Source organism: Arvicanthis niloticus, chromosome 18, assembly GCF_011762505.2.
Source record: "Arvicanthis niloticus isolate mArvNil1 chromosome 18, mArvNil1.pat.X, whole genome shotgun sequence".
In the NCBI taxonomy this organism is placed as follows: domain Eukaryota; kingdom Metazoa; phylum Chordata; class Mammalia; order Rodentia; family Muridae; genus Arvicanthis; species Arvicanthis niloticus.
Window position 1 is genome coordinate 1,622,709 of NC_047675.1, and position 17,598 is coordinate 1,640,306.

Here is a 17,598-nt window from a genome sequence, read left to right on the forward strand (position 1 = left end):
TTCTTATACCTCCCAATCATAAACACTTGCACCCACAACAAAGTCAGTGGCACAGGACTGCTAGCTATGCTCCAAGGAAAGACTCTGTTCCCATTATCCTTTGCGGAAGATTTCTTCTCCTTAGAATCTGCGGGTGAATGAGAGAAATTGCCATGTGCCACTTACCTTGGGCATGGTTCCAACCCCAACTGTATACTAAGGTGTAGTAGAGCCATCTTAAAACCCAATTAAAGAAATATTTTAAATTAACCTTTGGGAAACCACTACACCAGAGGCTTTCTTCCCTCTCCTTCACTTAAAAGCCATGAAGGGAGAATCAAATTGCATCTCCTTCCCTAATCCCCTTGTGGAGATAATCTCTTTAGATATATGGTAGAGTTAACTGGTCATTCATTTGCTTGTATATAAACAACGGCATACCTATAAATTTCCACCTGAGAGGAAATATCTACACCCATGACTATTTCTCTGTAGACCCTAAGAGGGACTCCTAGCAGCCAACTGACCCCAGCACCTATAGAGTATTTCCTAAATAAAATCAAGATTCATTAATGTAACTAATTATCTAACAATGATGGGTGAATGGTCAGGTGAACAGTTAGACAGGTGGACAAATGAAAGAACATTAAAGGTAGATGGGTATACAGATGGGCAAGTGAAAGGATAAAAAGATGGAAGGATAAGTGGGTAGCTAGATGACTGGTCTAAGAGAAAGAAAGGTCAGTGAAAGGGTAGAGTGGTGGATGGATGATTAGATAGACAGAAGAATGAAATGAGTAGACAAATAGACAACCAGAAAGATATGAAAAAGAGTGGATCAACAGGAATATGGACAACTGCATAGAAAGGACGAAGAGCACGTAACTGGGTAGACAGAAGAACAAGAATTGGATGAATGTGAAAGAAATAGGATATGAATTAGGGATGATTAGGAAAGAAGGATGGAAGCGAAGAAGAATGGAAGCAAAGAAGAAAGGAAGGAACAAAGAAACAAAGGAGAGAAGGAAGGAAGGAAGAAGGAAGGAAGGAAGGAAGGAAGGAAAGAAGGAAGGAAGGAAGGAAAGAGAAAGAAAAAAGAAAGAAAGAAAGAAAGAAAGAAAGAAAGAAAGAAAGAAAGAAAGAAAGGGAGAGAGGAGGGAGGAAGGGAAGGAAGGAAGCAGTCAGGCAGATAGGTAGAGGATAGAGGAGAGACAGACAGACAGACAGACAGACAGATGAGAAGACCTATGAGAAAAATAGGGATATTAAGATCGGGCACTTAGTGGGGAAATTCACGACTAGATACCTGTGAAGATAGGGGAAGGTTTGGGTAGACAAAAAAGCAACTGGAAAAATGGAAAAAGAGCAATTAAGTAGACAGCTGGGTAGATCAGAAGATGGGTGGGTGAACAGGTAGGATGAGGAAATGGGTGGGTTAGCAAGAAGACAGATAGACAGCTAGATCGATGGGAACATGGGTGGGAAATGTGACAGCTGGATGAATGGGAGGTTAGGTGGTTCAGTGGGCAAAAGGATATCTATATGGATAGGAAGCCAAGGGAGAAGGATGTACAGCTGGATTAAAACTAAGAATGAAGACGTCAAGAAAGAGAAATGACTACTGATACGTTAAAGTGACTTCTGGAAATCCAAGTAGGCATCATAATTTCATCGTGCTCAACAATACAACTTTGGTAGAGAAGTACAGAACTTAATTCTTCTGAACATTCTAGGGAATCTGCTGCCATATCCTTACATCCTCTCTTTCTAATTAGAATGCTTATTAGTCTAGATGTCAATCATCTTATAGAGCTTCCATGGTATCTTATATTTGGGAGTGTCTTCCAGTTACTTCTGGAAATATCTGGTGGAGTAACATGAAAAATGCAGCAAATTCTCCTAGAGTTTTGGTGTTTTAGAGCTTTACCAGTGGAAAGCACATTGTTGAGATCTAGTAAATGTTAATGTTATTCAAAGGTCTGTAAGGTGCTATGACTGACTGTTTAACAAAGTAAGCAGCCAAAAGCAGAGGGAAGATGACTGAAGTGTCCAAGACCAGCCTCAGGCTTGGTAGTTCGCTAAGAAAACTCAGAGACTTAGCACAAATATATTCATGGCTATGACTATTTATGGCAAAATGACAACAAGCAGCATCTGCAAAAACAACTAATATGTGAGGTGAGGTTAGGAGGAAATGAGGTTCAGCTAAGAGTCCTCTCCAGTAGTGTCACACAAGATGCACTTAATTTCTCCAGCAGTCAATGGTGACATGTATGAAACCATGTCTGTCTCTGACATGGTTTATTCACTTATGGGTGAATAGAGAGAGCACTGGACAGGTAGGCCTCCTTCACCTGACATAGAGCAAGTTTATAGACTCTCAGAAGCAAACAGCAATGGTGCAATGAGCCAGTTCTATCAGGTCTGAGAAAGTTCAAATGTTTCACATGTCAGGACACTATGCTATGTCTAAGGTGCATGCAATAGGATACACCCATATAGATCTAGGGCAAAAAGAGTCTTCTGCTGATCCCAATAGTCTGGGCTCACAGCAGCGTTAGTTTTCGCTTTGGGAACTGCCTCGGGAACTTTTCATCCATCCAAATGTGGTAAATCTCCAACTTCTGAAGGTCCAATTCTATCTCTACTGATAAAGCACATAATATACACATGTCTTTGGTTCAAATGATGAGCAAGTAATAAAAAAAATGAATCACATTTTTCCACATTAGTCTTCAGGCTCAGAGGGGAAAGACTGATTACTCCGTCATTTCACAAATGTGTTATTTGGCACCTTCTGAATACCAGATGATGTGTTGGTCTCTTGCTTGTATCAGTCGGTCTTCTGTTACTATAATGAAATACTGGATATAATCGAAAAAGACAGAAGGTTTGTCTTGGCATACAGTCTCTTATCTCAGGGAGGACAGAAAATAAAAAAGAAAGAGGCTAAAGTCCCACCTATGTCCTTCAAGACCAAATTCCCATTAACCGAACTAATCCACACAAAGTCGGATCTCCTTGAGTCTCCACTATCTCTCAGTATCAGTCAAACATCCTTTGCCATGTGGTCTTCTGGTGGACACTTAATCTAAACTACAGAACTTGAGATACAAATAAGAAAAGCATAACTCCCTGACTTCACAGCCCAGTTCACTGCTGCATTATACAGCAAAAACTGGCTCCCCAAAACCCCCCATAAAGCACTTCATATATTTGTGTATTTAAGCAAACTACCTTTATTTTAACAAAGGCAAGACTACAGAACTATGTTTAAAATTTCCAAATCTTAGTTTGAGGGACTAACTTAGAGTTAAGTGTCTGCTGCACAAGCATAAGAACTTGAGTTTGCATTCCAAACACCATGGAAAGACAGGCACAGTGCATGCATCTGTAACCTTCTTGCTGGTTGAGAGACAGAGGTGAGAGATCTCAAGGCCTTTCTACCCATCAAGTCTAACTGAAATAGCAAGCTCTGCTTCAGTGAAAGAATGCAAACATAAAGTAGACACACACACACACACACACACACACACACACACACCTTTTAAAGGGGATTAAGCTCAGCTAATTTCTTCAGGCTCATAATCTTTGATGTCATTTGAATGTTGGCAAACCACAGTCAATATATATTACCCACCTTCACCTTGCTCCAGGGCTCCTGGCTTATGTCCAGCTTCCCAGCCAATACACCCATTTGGATATGTCTAAAAGCCACCACTAACTCAATAAGACTGAAACCAAACTCCTAATGTCCTTTTGCAAGCCATTTACTCTGGGAGAAGGACATCAGAAGAACATTAGCAATCCTCCTCATTAGAGTAAATGGGACTCTGTTGTCCCCACATTCGCCCCCACCTACTTCTAGCGTCTCAAATAAGAAACCAGATTCCTTTTTGATGCCTCCCTTTGTTAGTCTCTACATTCCAGTATCAACAAACCTTGCTGAATTTACCTGAAAACATCCTAGTGTTCTGACAATTTCCCACATTTTTTCCATGCCAGTGTCCTTGTGGTTCAAAGCACAAGCATCTTCTGCTGAGTTATCATCCTTGATTCTTAATGGCTGCCACATATTCCATGATCCCTTCTCAAATTAATAGCCAAAAAGATTGTTTTGAAAAGCAGGCAACATTCCTCTACTGTGCTTGTCCTCCATACCACTTGCAATGGTTCTTCCAAGTCATTCAAAGTAAAAAATCCCACCCAGAATTATTTCTCCTCTAGGCTCTTAGCAGCAAGTCTATGAGAGGAATTTGCACCCTGTCCTGCAGGAGGAATTGTAACCCAGTGACCACACCCTTTTCTGAAGCTCAGCATTCAAATGGTCATGCCTTTCTAGAGGTTTCTTTCTGGAATTTGGACAAAAGCACCTTGGGGCTGGTAGTAAAAAATGTTTCCTCTCTCCTCACATACACTCAAACTGAGTGGACGTACACTCCTCACACAAACACCTTTGGGTCTTAAATGAGGATCTTGCAGGTCCTCATCTAAATCACCTTGCTTAATGAGGCAGGAGAATCAGATCTTCAAGATTTGTCTGGATGGCAAACAGGTTCAAGGCTTTCATGGACAATTTAGTAAGACTTTCTCTCAGAATAAAAAGCAAAAAAGGTTTGGAGATATAGTTTAGTGGTAGTCTTGTTAATGAAATAAAAAAGGGGGAGAGGCAGAGAGCCTTTGGGGCTGCTTGGCAAGAATCTGACATGGACCAAGGACAAGAAAATGGGCAGGAATCTGACATTGGCCAAGGATGAGGAAGTAATCTCAGGCAGGAATCTAAATCTTAGGTTAGAACAAAGAAGTAATTTCAGGCAGGAATCTAAATATTAGGCCAAAACAAAGAAGTAATTTCAGACAGGAATCTAAATTTTAGGCTAGAACAAGGAAGTAGGCTTCAGACATGGAAATTACTTTGGGCTAGGACAGGGAAGTTGGCTCAAATATTTTGGTCATCCCTTAGAAACATGGATCATGGGAGTGTTCACCGAATTTTTTTCATTGCCTTGCTTATCCCTTGATTTGCATCTACTGTATTGCTAGTCCCTCAACTTAGAACTGACTTGCAGGTAATTAAAATGGTATAAAAGCAAAAAGGAGGAGGGGAGATGTAATGGGGGGGAGGGTTCTCTAGGAAGGGGAAATGGGGAAAGGGGATAATAATCTGAAACGTAAATAAATAAAATGTCCAATAAAAAAGAAACATAGTGAGTGAGTGAGTGAGTGAGTGAGTGAGTGAGTGAATGAGTATGTGGTGAACAAATGGATGAATGTTAGGATGGATAGACAGACAGAATGATAAATGAAAGGAATGATGAATGTCAGATGAATAGATCATAGGTAGGCAATACAGTACTCAGAAGGAAGGAGAAACAAAGAGAACAAAAATAGGATTTATGTAAAGTCTACCTGAAGTGTTGAGATGACCAGATGGAGAAACCAAAAAGAGAGGTGGCTAAGGTAGACTGTGCTATAGAGCCATGATAGGCCAGTATCACAGCCTGCATCTTACAAGCTAACATTCACATTTCACATGCTATAGTTGCAGACGCTTCAATAGCAATACCTCTTCAAACAATCCCCTATAGGAAAAAGACAAATAGCTCTTGAACACATTCCAGGAACGACACTGTATCATTACATCAAAATTGCCTGCAGTGAATCATCTCCCAACTACATTCTCTTTGAAAACAGAACAAGAGTTTATTTACCTTCAAGCCAGGAATACAGAACAGTGGCCAAGCCTGAGCAGATTCTCAGGACTGATAGCTGAGCTGCTCATAGGGAAACAATGTAAACCAACATGGAATATTTCTTTCTTGTACTTTCAAAGATGTAACTTCCAGAAACAGCTTGATTGGCAACTGGCAGCAGCAAATCTAGAAAGCCCTAGGAGACAGCATGCCTGAACCCAAACCTCAGCAGGGACCCCTCAAGCTTAACATCTATGGGCTCAGGTTCATTAAGAATTCAATAAGCATTGGCATTCACAACTACGCATTTTTTTAAATAAGACTAATTTCTAATGATAATTTTACCTTCATAAAAAATAATGGGAAGATGGAAAATTCCCATATATTCCTTGCCCACATAGCCTGCCCCACTTTCAACATCTCCCACCAGAGAAATATGTGTCATGACTCTCATCATCAATCCCAAGTCCACAAGTTAAGTCTGCTCTTGATTTAGTTTTAACAAATGTTTAGTGACATGCGCTACCATCTTATCATCGGGGAGAGTTGTTTCATTGTCCTAAAAATCCTGTGTTCAGCTAATTCATCATTCTCTCCCTTTTAACCTCTGGCAACTGCTCTCTTTTTACTATAGCCATATTTATCTTTTCCAGACTAGCAGTTAAAATACAGTTTTCAACAACTGAGATGGGCATCTGCTACTTGGTAACAGGTCTGAATGTTCATTACCAGCATTCCATGGCCCAAATGATCATTTATTTATTCCATTTTCTGCATGTGTCAGACGATCTGTCCACACATCTTCTGAAGGACATCTTGGCTCCTTCAAGTATAGAATATGATGCAGTCCATCCCACAAAGGAAAGAGAAGATGGCCATTACCAGAGGATGAAATGCAGAGAATGTGGAACAAAGGGCAACGGACACACAATCAAATGAGAGGAGAGGTGTATACAAAAAAATCTACTGTATGGCAGAATAATGAAAATGCATTGTATTCTTAAAAAGATATCAAGAGAATGAATAGTATGATGATGATATAAAATAATATACTTGTTAAGTAGCCATACCGAGGAAGATTTTAATACATATACACCTCAAAACATGTTAATTGTACATGACAAAAGCATAATTTATCTGTCAATTTGGAAAATAAATTTGTTTTCTACAACAAATTAAAATTGAAGAATAAATAAAATTCCAAGATTTTCCTTGGTTCCACTAGCCATGTGTCACTCAACAGTCTCATGAAGAAAACAGCCTTTCCCAGAAGAGAACACACATAGCTATTGATTATCTAATACCAAATGCTCATCCCTTAAAAGCATATATACATGGGCTGAGTGGGTTTTACTTAGGGATTATATATGCACATACGTATACATATAAGCATGTAATGATAATTAATGAAAAAGGAGGCCAAAAATTTGAAAGAGTACAAGGAGGGTTTGGAAGTGGGGAAAAAAAGAAAGATAATGTAATTATATTGTAATCTCAAAACATACAAGAATAAATAGTAGTCCTATGATGGTGTGTCTATTATACAGGAGGGTACGGGTATGGGCAACCACTGCCTATGTACAGCAGACAGTCAACTTCTCACTCTAAATGCAATCTGCATTAGGAAAAAAGGGACCAGAAACCAACACTGATTGGAACAGAATCACAATGCTTTCCAATGCATTAACTGAAGCATTAACTGAAGCATTGCCTTTCTTAAATTTTGGGTGAAGAGACTGGCTCTGAGAGGATTTAACTTGACCAAACTTACATAGCCAGTACGTGATGGTTAGGATCTGAACAGGAACACACTGAATCGAAGAAGATGTGATTATACTCTGAGCCTCAGATAAAATCTCCCTATGGACTATATAGAGCTGCATTATAAGAGCAGACACATGTACAGGCAAGCCATAGGATGGTGGTTCCCCATTATTCACAATGATTATAAGATTCCAGATAACAAAAGAAGCTCTCTGGACCAGTGTGTCTCTTCCATTGTGATCTGAAGTGGTCCTGACAACAACAGGTATCTAGCTGTGCTGCAACCAAGAAAGCAGCATGGAGCAGAGCCACAGGTAACCTGAAGAAGAGGACAGTAGTTGTGAGGCTTGTATGGTTGCAGTATCTGTCTTTGCACCAGGACCTATACTTAATACGGATCCACACATGATTAACATGCAAATGGGGAGAGGTAAACTTGGGGTCCAAAAAGGCATGCATAACTCTGAGCCCTTCCAACTGTGGAAGTAATCTAAAGGCTGCTCTCCAAATCAGTCAAAGGGTTATTATCATACCAGCTGTGGCAAGGTCTGGTTTCATTAAGACTGGTATGACTGTATTTCTTACAAATAGCTTATTAAGGCAATTATCAGTCATTAGCACAGTAGCCTGAGCATCAGTACAATCACACACATTAATAAAGCACAATTTAGCAAAGCAAGTAAAGGCATGCATGGGCTAAGCTCCCTTGTGGGATACCCATGGTTCCAACTGAAAAAAAATCTCCACTGTGTGACAGACAGGAGGGCTGTGAAGTTCACCCATCCCCACAGCTCTAGTGTAATATTTGCCAGGGAACTGAACTCCACACAAAGCCCTGAGTCTTAAAGGAAGATAAATAGATATTTAAGGATTAGAAGTTTCTAGGGCTTCCAAGGGACAAAAGGACTTCTACATCTTGACAACAAAAGAATATGCAGGGATTAGACAGTGGAAGAATTGTGGCTTGGCACTCCTGGTAGCAAGTAGGGCCAGGGAAGGAAGCTGCTAAGTTATTGGGGCCTATCCTAGAACTGGGGATGTTGTAGTGGGAGAGTGATGACAATAAGGCTTTCATGGTCATCTCAGGAGCTGCTGAGAATCTTAGAAAACCACAGAAATGAGGAGACAAAAGGATGACACCAAGTCATAGTCTAGTCCAATATTCCATGCCATGGCTGATGACTGACAGAGAAGTAAAAGACCACAGGATACGTCAGGTACAAGAGGCCTCACCAGGTGACAGAGTAGAAAAGTGACAATGAGAAGGTAACTTTGAGATTTTTGACTTAGCATACAAAGGATGTCATTTAAAAAGACTTTCAACAACCATTTTGATAGATTTAATACAGGTGGGCAAATTCAGAGAACATTTAAGAGTATATGCACATGAATATTTAAAACTTATTTTTCTTGGCACTCAAGGACACTTAATATCTTGTCCCAGACAGTTGAATGCAGGACAAAGCCCTTCCTAAGTGCTAACAACACTTTGAAAGTCTACTCTGTTGTTGTTGTTGTTGTTGTTGTTGTTGTTGTTGTTGTTGTGTGTGTGTGTGTGTGTGTGTGAGAGAGAGAGAGAGAGAGAGAGAGAGAGAGAGAGAGAGAGAGAGAGGAAGGAAGGAAGGAAGGAAGGAAGGAAGGAAGGAAGGAAGGAAGAAAGAAAGAAAGAAAGAAAGAAAGAAAGAAAGAAAGAAAGAAAGAAAGAAAGAAAGAAAGAGAGAGAGACATGGCTTCTCACTTGGTCATAATCCATGATGGTCTCTTGGTTGTATTTTGACAATGTTCCTTTTGCGATTTCATATTCCTTTACTCATTTATTTCCCAGATCCAGATATAAGCTTGTCTTTCTCTCTGGATACTGTGGTGTCTTTTTCCCTCCATTCAAATCTCTAAAGAAACCCTAGCTCTAAACCAAAGACTAATGTGTAGTATCTATCCAGGGTGCACTGCCACTGGAGAGGTCTCATCCCTGAGATACTGTATTGTAGGCACAGATAACACAGAGCTTGTCAGCCACTCGTCCATCCATCAGATCCTTAAGGTACTCGTCCATTACTGAGTCTCCTATTGTATGAAGCATTCCATTCTGTAGGCACAGACAAGTTTCAACAGTTGTCCAGGCCAGAGGACAACAAGGAGCAAGACATTTCTTCACAGTTTATTCATTCCTCAACAAATAAGTACTGTACCCTGACAACATATCAGACCTATGCTGTGCAATGAAGCAGAGATAAAATGAGAACCATCTGTCCTTCAAAGGTTCACAGCTTACTTGGGGACAAAAATAAATGAAAAGACAAATAAAATGCAAGTCTGTTTAATTTCCCGGGTTCTGCTTGCATTCTGTCTTTTTCCTAGTAGGTGGTACTGAACTGGAATAGAATACACGCTATTCCTTCAGGGTTGACATAAGTGTTGCCGTTAACTGCAGTTACCATATTAAGTAGTCATTCTAAGAAAGAGCAAGTTTGTTCTGATGAGGCCATCAAGGCTGAGTTCTAAGAAGCATAGAAACATATCAATTTATAGACACTTTTACTCATCTGTCAGTCAAGTACTCCAGGACAAACAATAAAACAGGTGTGGACAGCATGCCAAGGAAAGTTAGGTGTGTCAAGCATTTGGGATCTGTTCTATCCAACAAAGTATAAGTTATATAAAACAGAATTAATCATGATGAGTACTAACCTTAAAATATGGAGGCATGTCAACATCCCTGCCTGGACGCAGCCTCAGAAAAATAACACATAGCTTTTGCCCTATCTCTATTCTCCATTCATAGCAGCACTTCAGGGTATTCTATGAAGGCCTCAGAGTGAATGAATACTTTTTTTCTGTTAATACCAGAGTCCCAGGGTACATAAGAACTGATATTCCTTCCTCATCTTGACTGATATTGCCAGCTTTTCCAAACTTTTTTGTTCTATATTGTTCTCTACCTCTGACAGCATGCATTTCGCCACGCTCCCAGACTCCTATGCCCCCACTTCAGCTCCCCAGCAGTGCCTGGGAGCCCAAGGGCCTGACAATCAGCTGGTTCCCGGCTGCCTTTTGGCCTGGAAGTTCCCAGGCCAAAATCTCTGACTCCCTGCAGGACCTCAGACTGTGCTCCTACCCCTGAGCGTTGTCCCATGGTTTCAGATAGCCTGATGTCCACCAGGTGACAGCGTGGACTGAACAGAGTCAAATCCAGGCACCTCTGTCCCCACGAGAGGCCCTAGCCACGTGGCAAGACAGAGGTGGGACCTGCACATCAACCCAACAAGACCCACGCACACTACAACCCAACGTGAACACTGAACCTTGTACAGGGATGGAAATAAACACTGACTATTTAAATTGCTCCATTCCTGCAATAAGCCCAAGTCGTGCATTAGTTTTCCCAATGTGAGGCCTAGTCATTAATATTAAATCTGAACTGTGACTAAGGAGTAAGATAAACTAAGGCTAAAATTTCAAATTTGTTCTGCCTAACTTTTAAAATCAATACCATTTATAGGACTTTGATATGATTTCAAATGCCATCCAAGGAAGGCTAGACTGATGGCCTATCAAACTGTTCTGAGAGCCTCTATCAGTTATGTTATCCCCAAGCTGACCTACTCTATATAATCAGCCTTTAGAGAAAAGACCCTGGGTGCCTGTCAGATTTGCAATATATTTCCAGTGGCTCCAATAGTGCCAAACATATGCCTTAATTCTTAACATATCAGTACCCATTACTATAGCTATGGTAGCTAGCTCCATGGGTAAATTTGGCTAAAACAGTCTTCAGTAGCTTAAAACAGTCTTCAGTAGTGGTTATTTTGTGCATATTAATATACACAGTCAGTGGGCTTTTAAAAAAAGATTGCCCTAAAATTACAACAACTTGCCTCATCCTTCAGAGCAAACTTGATTACGAAAATCTCTCAGTTGTAGATCTGCCTACTGACTTGTCAGCCTGCTGCAATCACAAGGTAATTCTTTACATTAGTACAGCTTCTAACAACATGCATGCCCCTATACATTTCTGTAACATCTCACTAGTTCTGTGTGTCTATGAAGGACTCTGCCTAGTGGATCTCACATGTGCATAATATCCTTTCATGTAAATTATTTTATTTGATCTTCACAATGGCTCATGCCTGAAAGAAACTGTCAATCCTGATGGCTTCATAATATATTCAAGAGACACAGAGAAATCAAAATATGGGCTGTGTTTTAAACTTTAACCTCCAGTTTTATTGGTGCCAAACATCAACATACCCCTAATGGGAACACCTGAGAAAAAGAAGAAAGAATTTGCTGCTGGCTATACATTGAGCCATGGACCAAGGAAGATGGACCAAGCCTACAGCCTGGAGAATGGACTAGACGAAGCTAGAATGTTTTCCTCTATGCCAAGCGTACTCTCATCTGCACCCTTATCAAGCTGTCCAGCTGTTCAACATAAATGCCAAAATCCTTGTTCTTCATTAATTCTCTGGAAGCCTTCATGTAAACCTCATTAACAGGCTCAGTAATTGCTCTGTGAATATTGCCCATTTCCCAATTATGTTCCTTTCCCTGTGTCAGGGGAATGCCATCAATGGAAATGTGCCATGTAGCCCTGGTCCATTTTATAACAAATGGGTGAATGTCTGGCTTTGACAGTGGCTCCCACAATACAAAAAGATTCTTGCATCCAACATCCATTATTGAGAATTCATGATGTGCAAAATGCAGGCACTGCATCCCTAGTCTTCACGCATATGCTCCCAACTTCAGAAAAAAATATTGGCTAACCAAGAATAGGAAAATTTTCACATAGACTGAAGAAAGGATCTAAGCTCTGACTTTTCTATGAAATTTCCCAGAAAACATTTGATGCCTAAGCAGTGTCCTGGGTTATATTCAGCATCTTGCTTCTGCAGCAACCAAGGAAGGGTTGCTCATCAGATGAGTCCTCAGAGAGGAGCTTGGGAAGTCAGGGATCCGGCAGCTAAGCCCTTTGTAGATCATCATAAGCACTTCTTATGAGACTATCAACTGCTCATCAACTCCAAAACCAGGCAACCCTCCTGAGTCCAATTATCTCCAACTTTTCCTCTTCTGCATTCAATTTTCTCATTAAATGAGCACACAAAGATGTGGCCTGGTGTTCAGGTGCCTGCACTGCTTCCCAAACAGAACAGATCCAAGTAATGATAGCTCATGGCCAGGCTGAGCCAGTGACCCCTGTGTTTCTTAGGATAAGAAATGAGAATTAGATGTAGGAAGAAAAATCACCTTTGAGCAATCCAGGGCAGTGTCGAGATATCTCATGACTGCTTTCATTCTCAGCGGCTACTTTAGATTTACCAAAGACACAGATAGTTTCCCTTTGTTTTTATACACTTAAAGGAGTGTGGAAGCTCTCCGGTGTCTGATGTCTAAGAGTTCTGATCATAATTTCAATGACTCTCATCTATGCTTCCCTCCCAAAGGCTCCATTTCTCAATACCACTGTCAGTTTGGGAGGTAGAGTTTCAAGAATGAATTGGAAAGGTAGATGAGCAACCCATTTTGAGATGTGAGGAGATACTTTGAGATGCATGGACAGACAGACAGCAAAACAGACAATGAACATGTTACAAGCCCCCAATCATTGTCATATAAGTCGGCCCAATATCCTGAAGGCTCTCCACGGAAAGCTAGTGAGATCTAACTGTTAAACTTCTCTCTACATAGGTCTGCATCAAAAATCAAGCCCTTCTCTTCAATCTGATTTCTACTCCAACAAAATCTATCCCTGGAGTCCCAACACTGTGTATGTGAGTGTGTGAATGTATATGTGTGTGTGTATGTGTGTGTGTATGTACCTCTCACATACATATAGGTTTATGTATATGTGCCCATGCAAACATGAATGTATAGCCAAATGTACACTGGAGGTTAAGTAGACTCCTTAGACTGTCTCTTTTCTTAATCATACAAGTTTTTCCTAAAGTGGTACTTACCCTCAGCCTTAGTGAACATTCTCTGCATATCCTGGCAGGTACTCACACCTACATTCACAGAGCTGATGCTCTCTCAAGCCCACTGCATACATTAATTCATTTGATGCTCTCAATAGCTCCAGAGTGTGGCTGGCGACTCCACTATAAAGCCAGAAAAAGATGAAATAATATGTCCAAAGTCCACCAACCAGAAAGCCATCCCAGAGTTCAAGCTCCTAGTCCTTATTCTGCACTAGGTGTGAAATTCTGTCTGATGTCACTATTTATGGACACTTCCTTAAGCTGTCTCCCTCTCTCTTCTACCTGAGCTAAAGATCTTCTACAAACTTCATATCTGGGTATCTTAGTCACTCATCTGTCTCTCCTTTCTAAACCAGATCTGTTGTGCAGACCCACTATTTCTGTGACTATCAAACAAGCCAATTCACAGTGCAAAAAGCCTTTCAAATCATCTCAGGGTCACAGAGCAGAGACCAAGCAAGATAACAGATCAAAAGTCCAGCTAGAACTATATTCAGCTGCCTTGTCAACCTGGGGGCAGAAGAAACATGCTTGCTAAACAGCTGCCTAATAAATCTGCCCTCTCATGCCAGATGGACTCTCTCTGTTAGCATGCAGCAGCATGGATTCTGTTCACAAATGCTTCATTATCATTTTTATTACTTATCCTTTAAAACTTTCGTACTAGGTCAATATTATCGAGGGGTCAGCAGAAAGGTAGGACAAGATAATTATCCACTTATGACAGATGGAGAAGCTGTGGAGTGGGGTTCAAAGGATAGTGAAGGCAGCTTCAATCCATGGAAGAAGGACCTTTCTGGTAAGGGCTTCAAGTCAGGTTCTCATCTTAGAAGCTTCAGCCTTGTTTCTCACCTTGGACATGAAGATATGACTGCCCTTGAGTTATCAGATGTTCCTCCTTGCAGTCCCTTGCACAGGACCTGGACTTTTTCTATATGATTGTGCTCCCGGGAACTACTCTCTTGCATTTCTTCACTGCACATATAAAGACCAAGACTCAATTTATCTGCTTACTTGCTCACCATCTGTTGTTCTAAGAAGACAGATAGATTCTGTCACTCATTCATCACCTTCTCAGAGTAACAGTTACTTCTGCATCTTTGAGACTAAAATACCTGAGAAGCAACTTAAGGGAATAAAGCTTCATTTTAGCTCATGGCAATGGGAGCATATGGGGGACACTCTTCACATGATGCCAGACAGGAAGGCAGAGTACAGGTTAGAAGCAAGGCAAGTGATGATCTTCAACGGTCTGTCCTTAGTGAATCACTTCCACCATCCAGGTTCCACCTTCTAAATGCTCCAATGCTTCAAAACATCTCAAGCCAGAGAATGAGCATCCAAAACATAATCCATTTGGGGATAATTCAGATTAAGATCATAACAGCAAGTCTTTTCTACGTGGACAAAGAGGAAGAAAGTCCTAGCAGGTACACTAACTAGACGGTTTCTGTTCTGGGTACAGGCAGCAAGCTACCGCCTGCCTCATCCATGAGCAATAGCCTACAGTGGAGATACACCAAAGTTGCTGTAGCCCAGTAAATACTTTCATTGGCTGATGGGCCCCACACTCCAAAATTACCTGGAAGACAATCCAACTGAGAAAAATGGGGTAGTTAATTTCATCAGCAACAGGATCCCAGACCTTATGATGACTCCATGGTCTTTGCATCAGAAAATATTGGCCACAACAATCAATTTCTGTCTGCTAGCCATCACACCACATGTTAGTTCCTCCCCATAGTAAGTGAGCTCAAACTTCTCCATTGGTCTAGCACTCTACAAAGAATATGGCAGATCACCAAATAAGGTTTTCCTGCATGTGAATATTCTGGATGTCATTTCAGACCGTAGCTGAATCAATCCTCTGCTGTTCTCTACCATGTATTACAGGGCACTCTCTCCTCCAGTTGTACACAATCTGGGGCTATTCATACACACTGCTGCTATATCAAACCCTTAACTCTGATAATACCGATGACCATCACCTCCAATCCTCATTAGGACCAGTATCAATTCTTGATATCAGCTAAGATTTAGAGATTCAAATTCCATGTGGTTACTAATTAATTAGCTTTATTAGTTCAGTCCACTAAATCGACTTGCTTTTAATCCACAACTATACTACTACCCTTCCACAGTTCCCCTGGGAGTTAGAAAAGTGACCCAAATATAAATCTCATTTACACTACTGATGATCTCTGGAATCTAGGTAACCTGCATACCAGGCCTTCTGTGGAGGACAGAAAGCTATTCCCACCCTGTAGACGGAAGATGGAATATTCCATAAACTGGGAAGAGACTGAGCTGGAGTTAGAAAAACCCTGGTTTCATATAAAAATGCTGCCTTTCATTAGCAAAGAGTGATGAAGTTGGCTATCCTTCCAGTTCTCAGTGTCAATATAAAACAGAAGAAAAATGCCAGATAATGAGGGCTACTAAAGGGTTACATGAATTAACAATATGAGAACAGAGCTTGATACCCAGTAGCCAATTACAGCCATTCTGAATTCAGCATCCATGAACTAAAAACAGTTCAAAACTATCCCCACAGGAAGAAAATTACATCTGCATAGAATAGATACACATTTTCATCTTGCCATTATTTCCTAAATACAATGATGTTACTATTTACATAACAGTTACATTAAATGGGGTATCAGAAATGACCTGGAAGATGTAGATACAAAATACTATGCGGTTTCATATAAGGCACTCTGGCATACAGAGATGTTAACATCTGCTGGTGGGAAGGGCTTAGAACCCAGGAAAGGACACAGAGGGACAACTGTACTACCTCTGAACACCAAAACTGTGAACACTTAAAACATACAGGTGTTAGAGCAACAATAAAGAAAGGCTCATTCAGAAAATAGTCTTTGTGGTCAAGAGAATAGAATCTCTTGAGAAGGGACCTACCATCCCAACTGGGCCAAGTCAATCACCCAACAAAGGGACCAGCACTAGGAAAGTGGGTTCACCCTAATCCATGCAAAGGAGAGAGATGGAGTAATTATCCCACCAATGAGATACTGGCGCTTTCCTTCCCAGAAGCCCTACTCTCAGGACAGTCTCACACAAAACAGTCAGGCAGCTTCCTAAGTGCTCACTTTTCTGAAATACAAGAAAAGAACAACTTTTACTTCTCTTCCTCTTATGTACCTTTTAAATGTTTTCCGTAACACTTTGAGCTTCCAGAAATTTTAGGCCTCTGTACCCTTTTCTCTAAAGTTCTCCTCCCCACCATATACCCACCACGTCTGAACTCCATGTCAGCGTAAATTGCATGGCTGGTTTCCTTTTGCTTTTGTGTTTTGTTTTTCCTTCTAGTCTTCATTTTTTTTGTGCAGCCTCTACAATTTACAGTTTTTCTGCTCTGGAGTGATTTTCTTTTAAATGCTAAGTATATTTGAGTATTATTGAGTACATTTAGTGTGTATATTTTAAATGTTTTTATTAACGAGACTCAAAATCCCAAAAGAAATCTCCTAAAACCCCAGTAACACAGGGGCTTGTTACCGGTTTTCTCTGACCAACCACACCTCAGTGAGTAAAACTCTGTCAGAGGGAACATGTGCTTGACTTGACAAGGTAATGATAGTCTCCAAAAAAAAAAAAAGAAAGAAACAAGATGTTTTAGAACTTTTCTTCCTAATCACCTGCAGAAAGTATGTTCAATAGCCTGTGGAGAAGAAGAGTACCAGGCAAGACTCCTGCAAATGATGGCTTGTACTCTCCCTACCCATGGCCTGTTTGCTGCCCCAGGAGGCCATCATTCTCACAACACAAGGATGGCGTTAGTGTGGACTAACTGAAAAGAAAAGTGGTCATGCTACTGGCTTTGGGCAATGCACCAAATGAGCACATAGGACACAGAACAAGACTCCTCAAATTCCAACATGTTTTTGTCACAGAGATCTAGGATACTTACTACAGGTAGTAGGACCCTGCAGTATCCTAGGGTATGTGTGGCATGACACAGACACACCCAGACATACCATTTACAGGTGAATGCTTTGCATACCTAAGAAGTGTACCTTTATTCTTTAAGCTACAGAGAAAATGATACTGTTCATGTAATCCACCCTGACAAATACAAATGTTATGTTAAAAAAAGAATAGCAGATTTTGGGAGATGGCTCAGTCAATACAGTGTTTGCCAAGCAAACTTAAGGACCTGA

General features: G+C 40.7%; 1 protein-coding gene across 6 annotated transcripts in view; it reads right to left on the reverse strand.

Moving 5' to 3' along the window:
• Window positions 1–17,598, reverse strand: part of Large1 (LARGE xylosyl- and glucuronyltransferase 1) — a 425,417-nt gene that overhangs the window by 329,568 nt on the left and 78,251 nt on the right. The window lies entirely within an intron of this gene.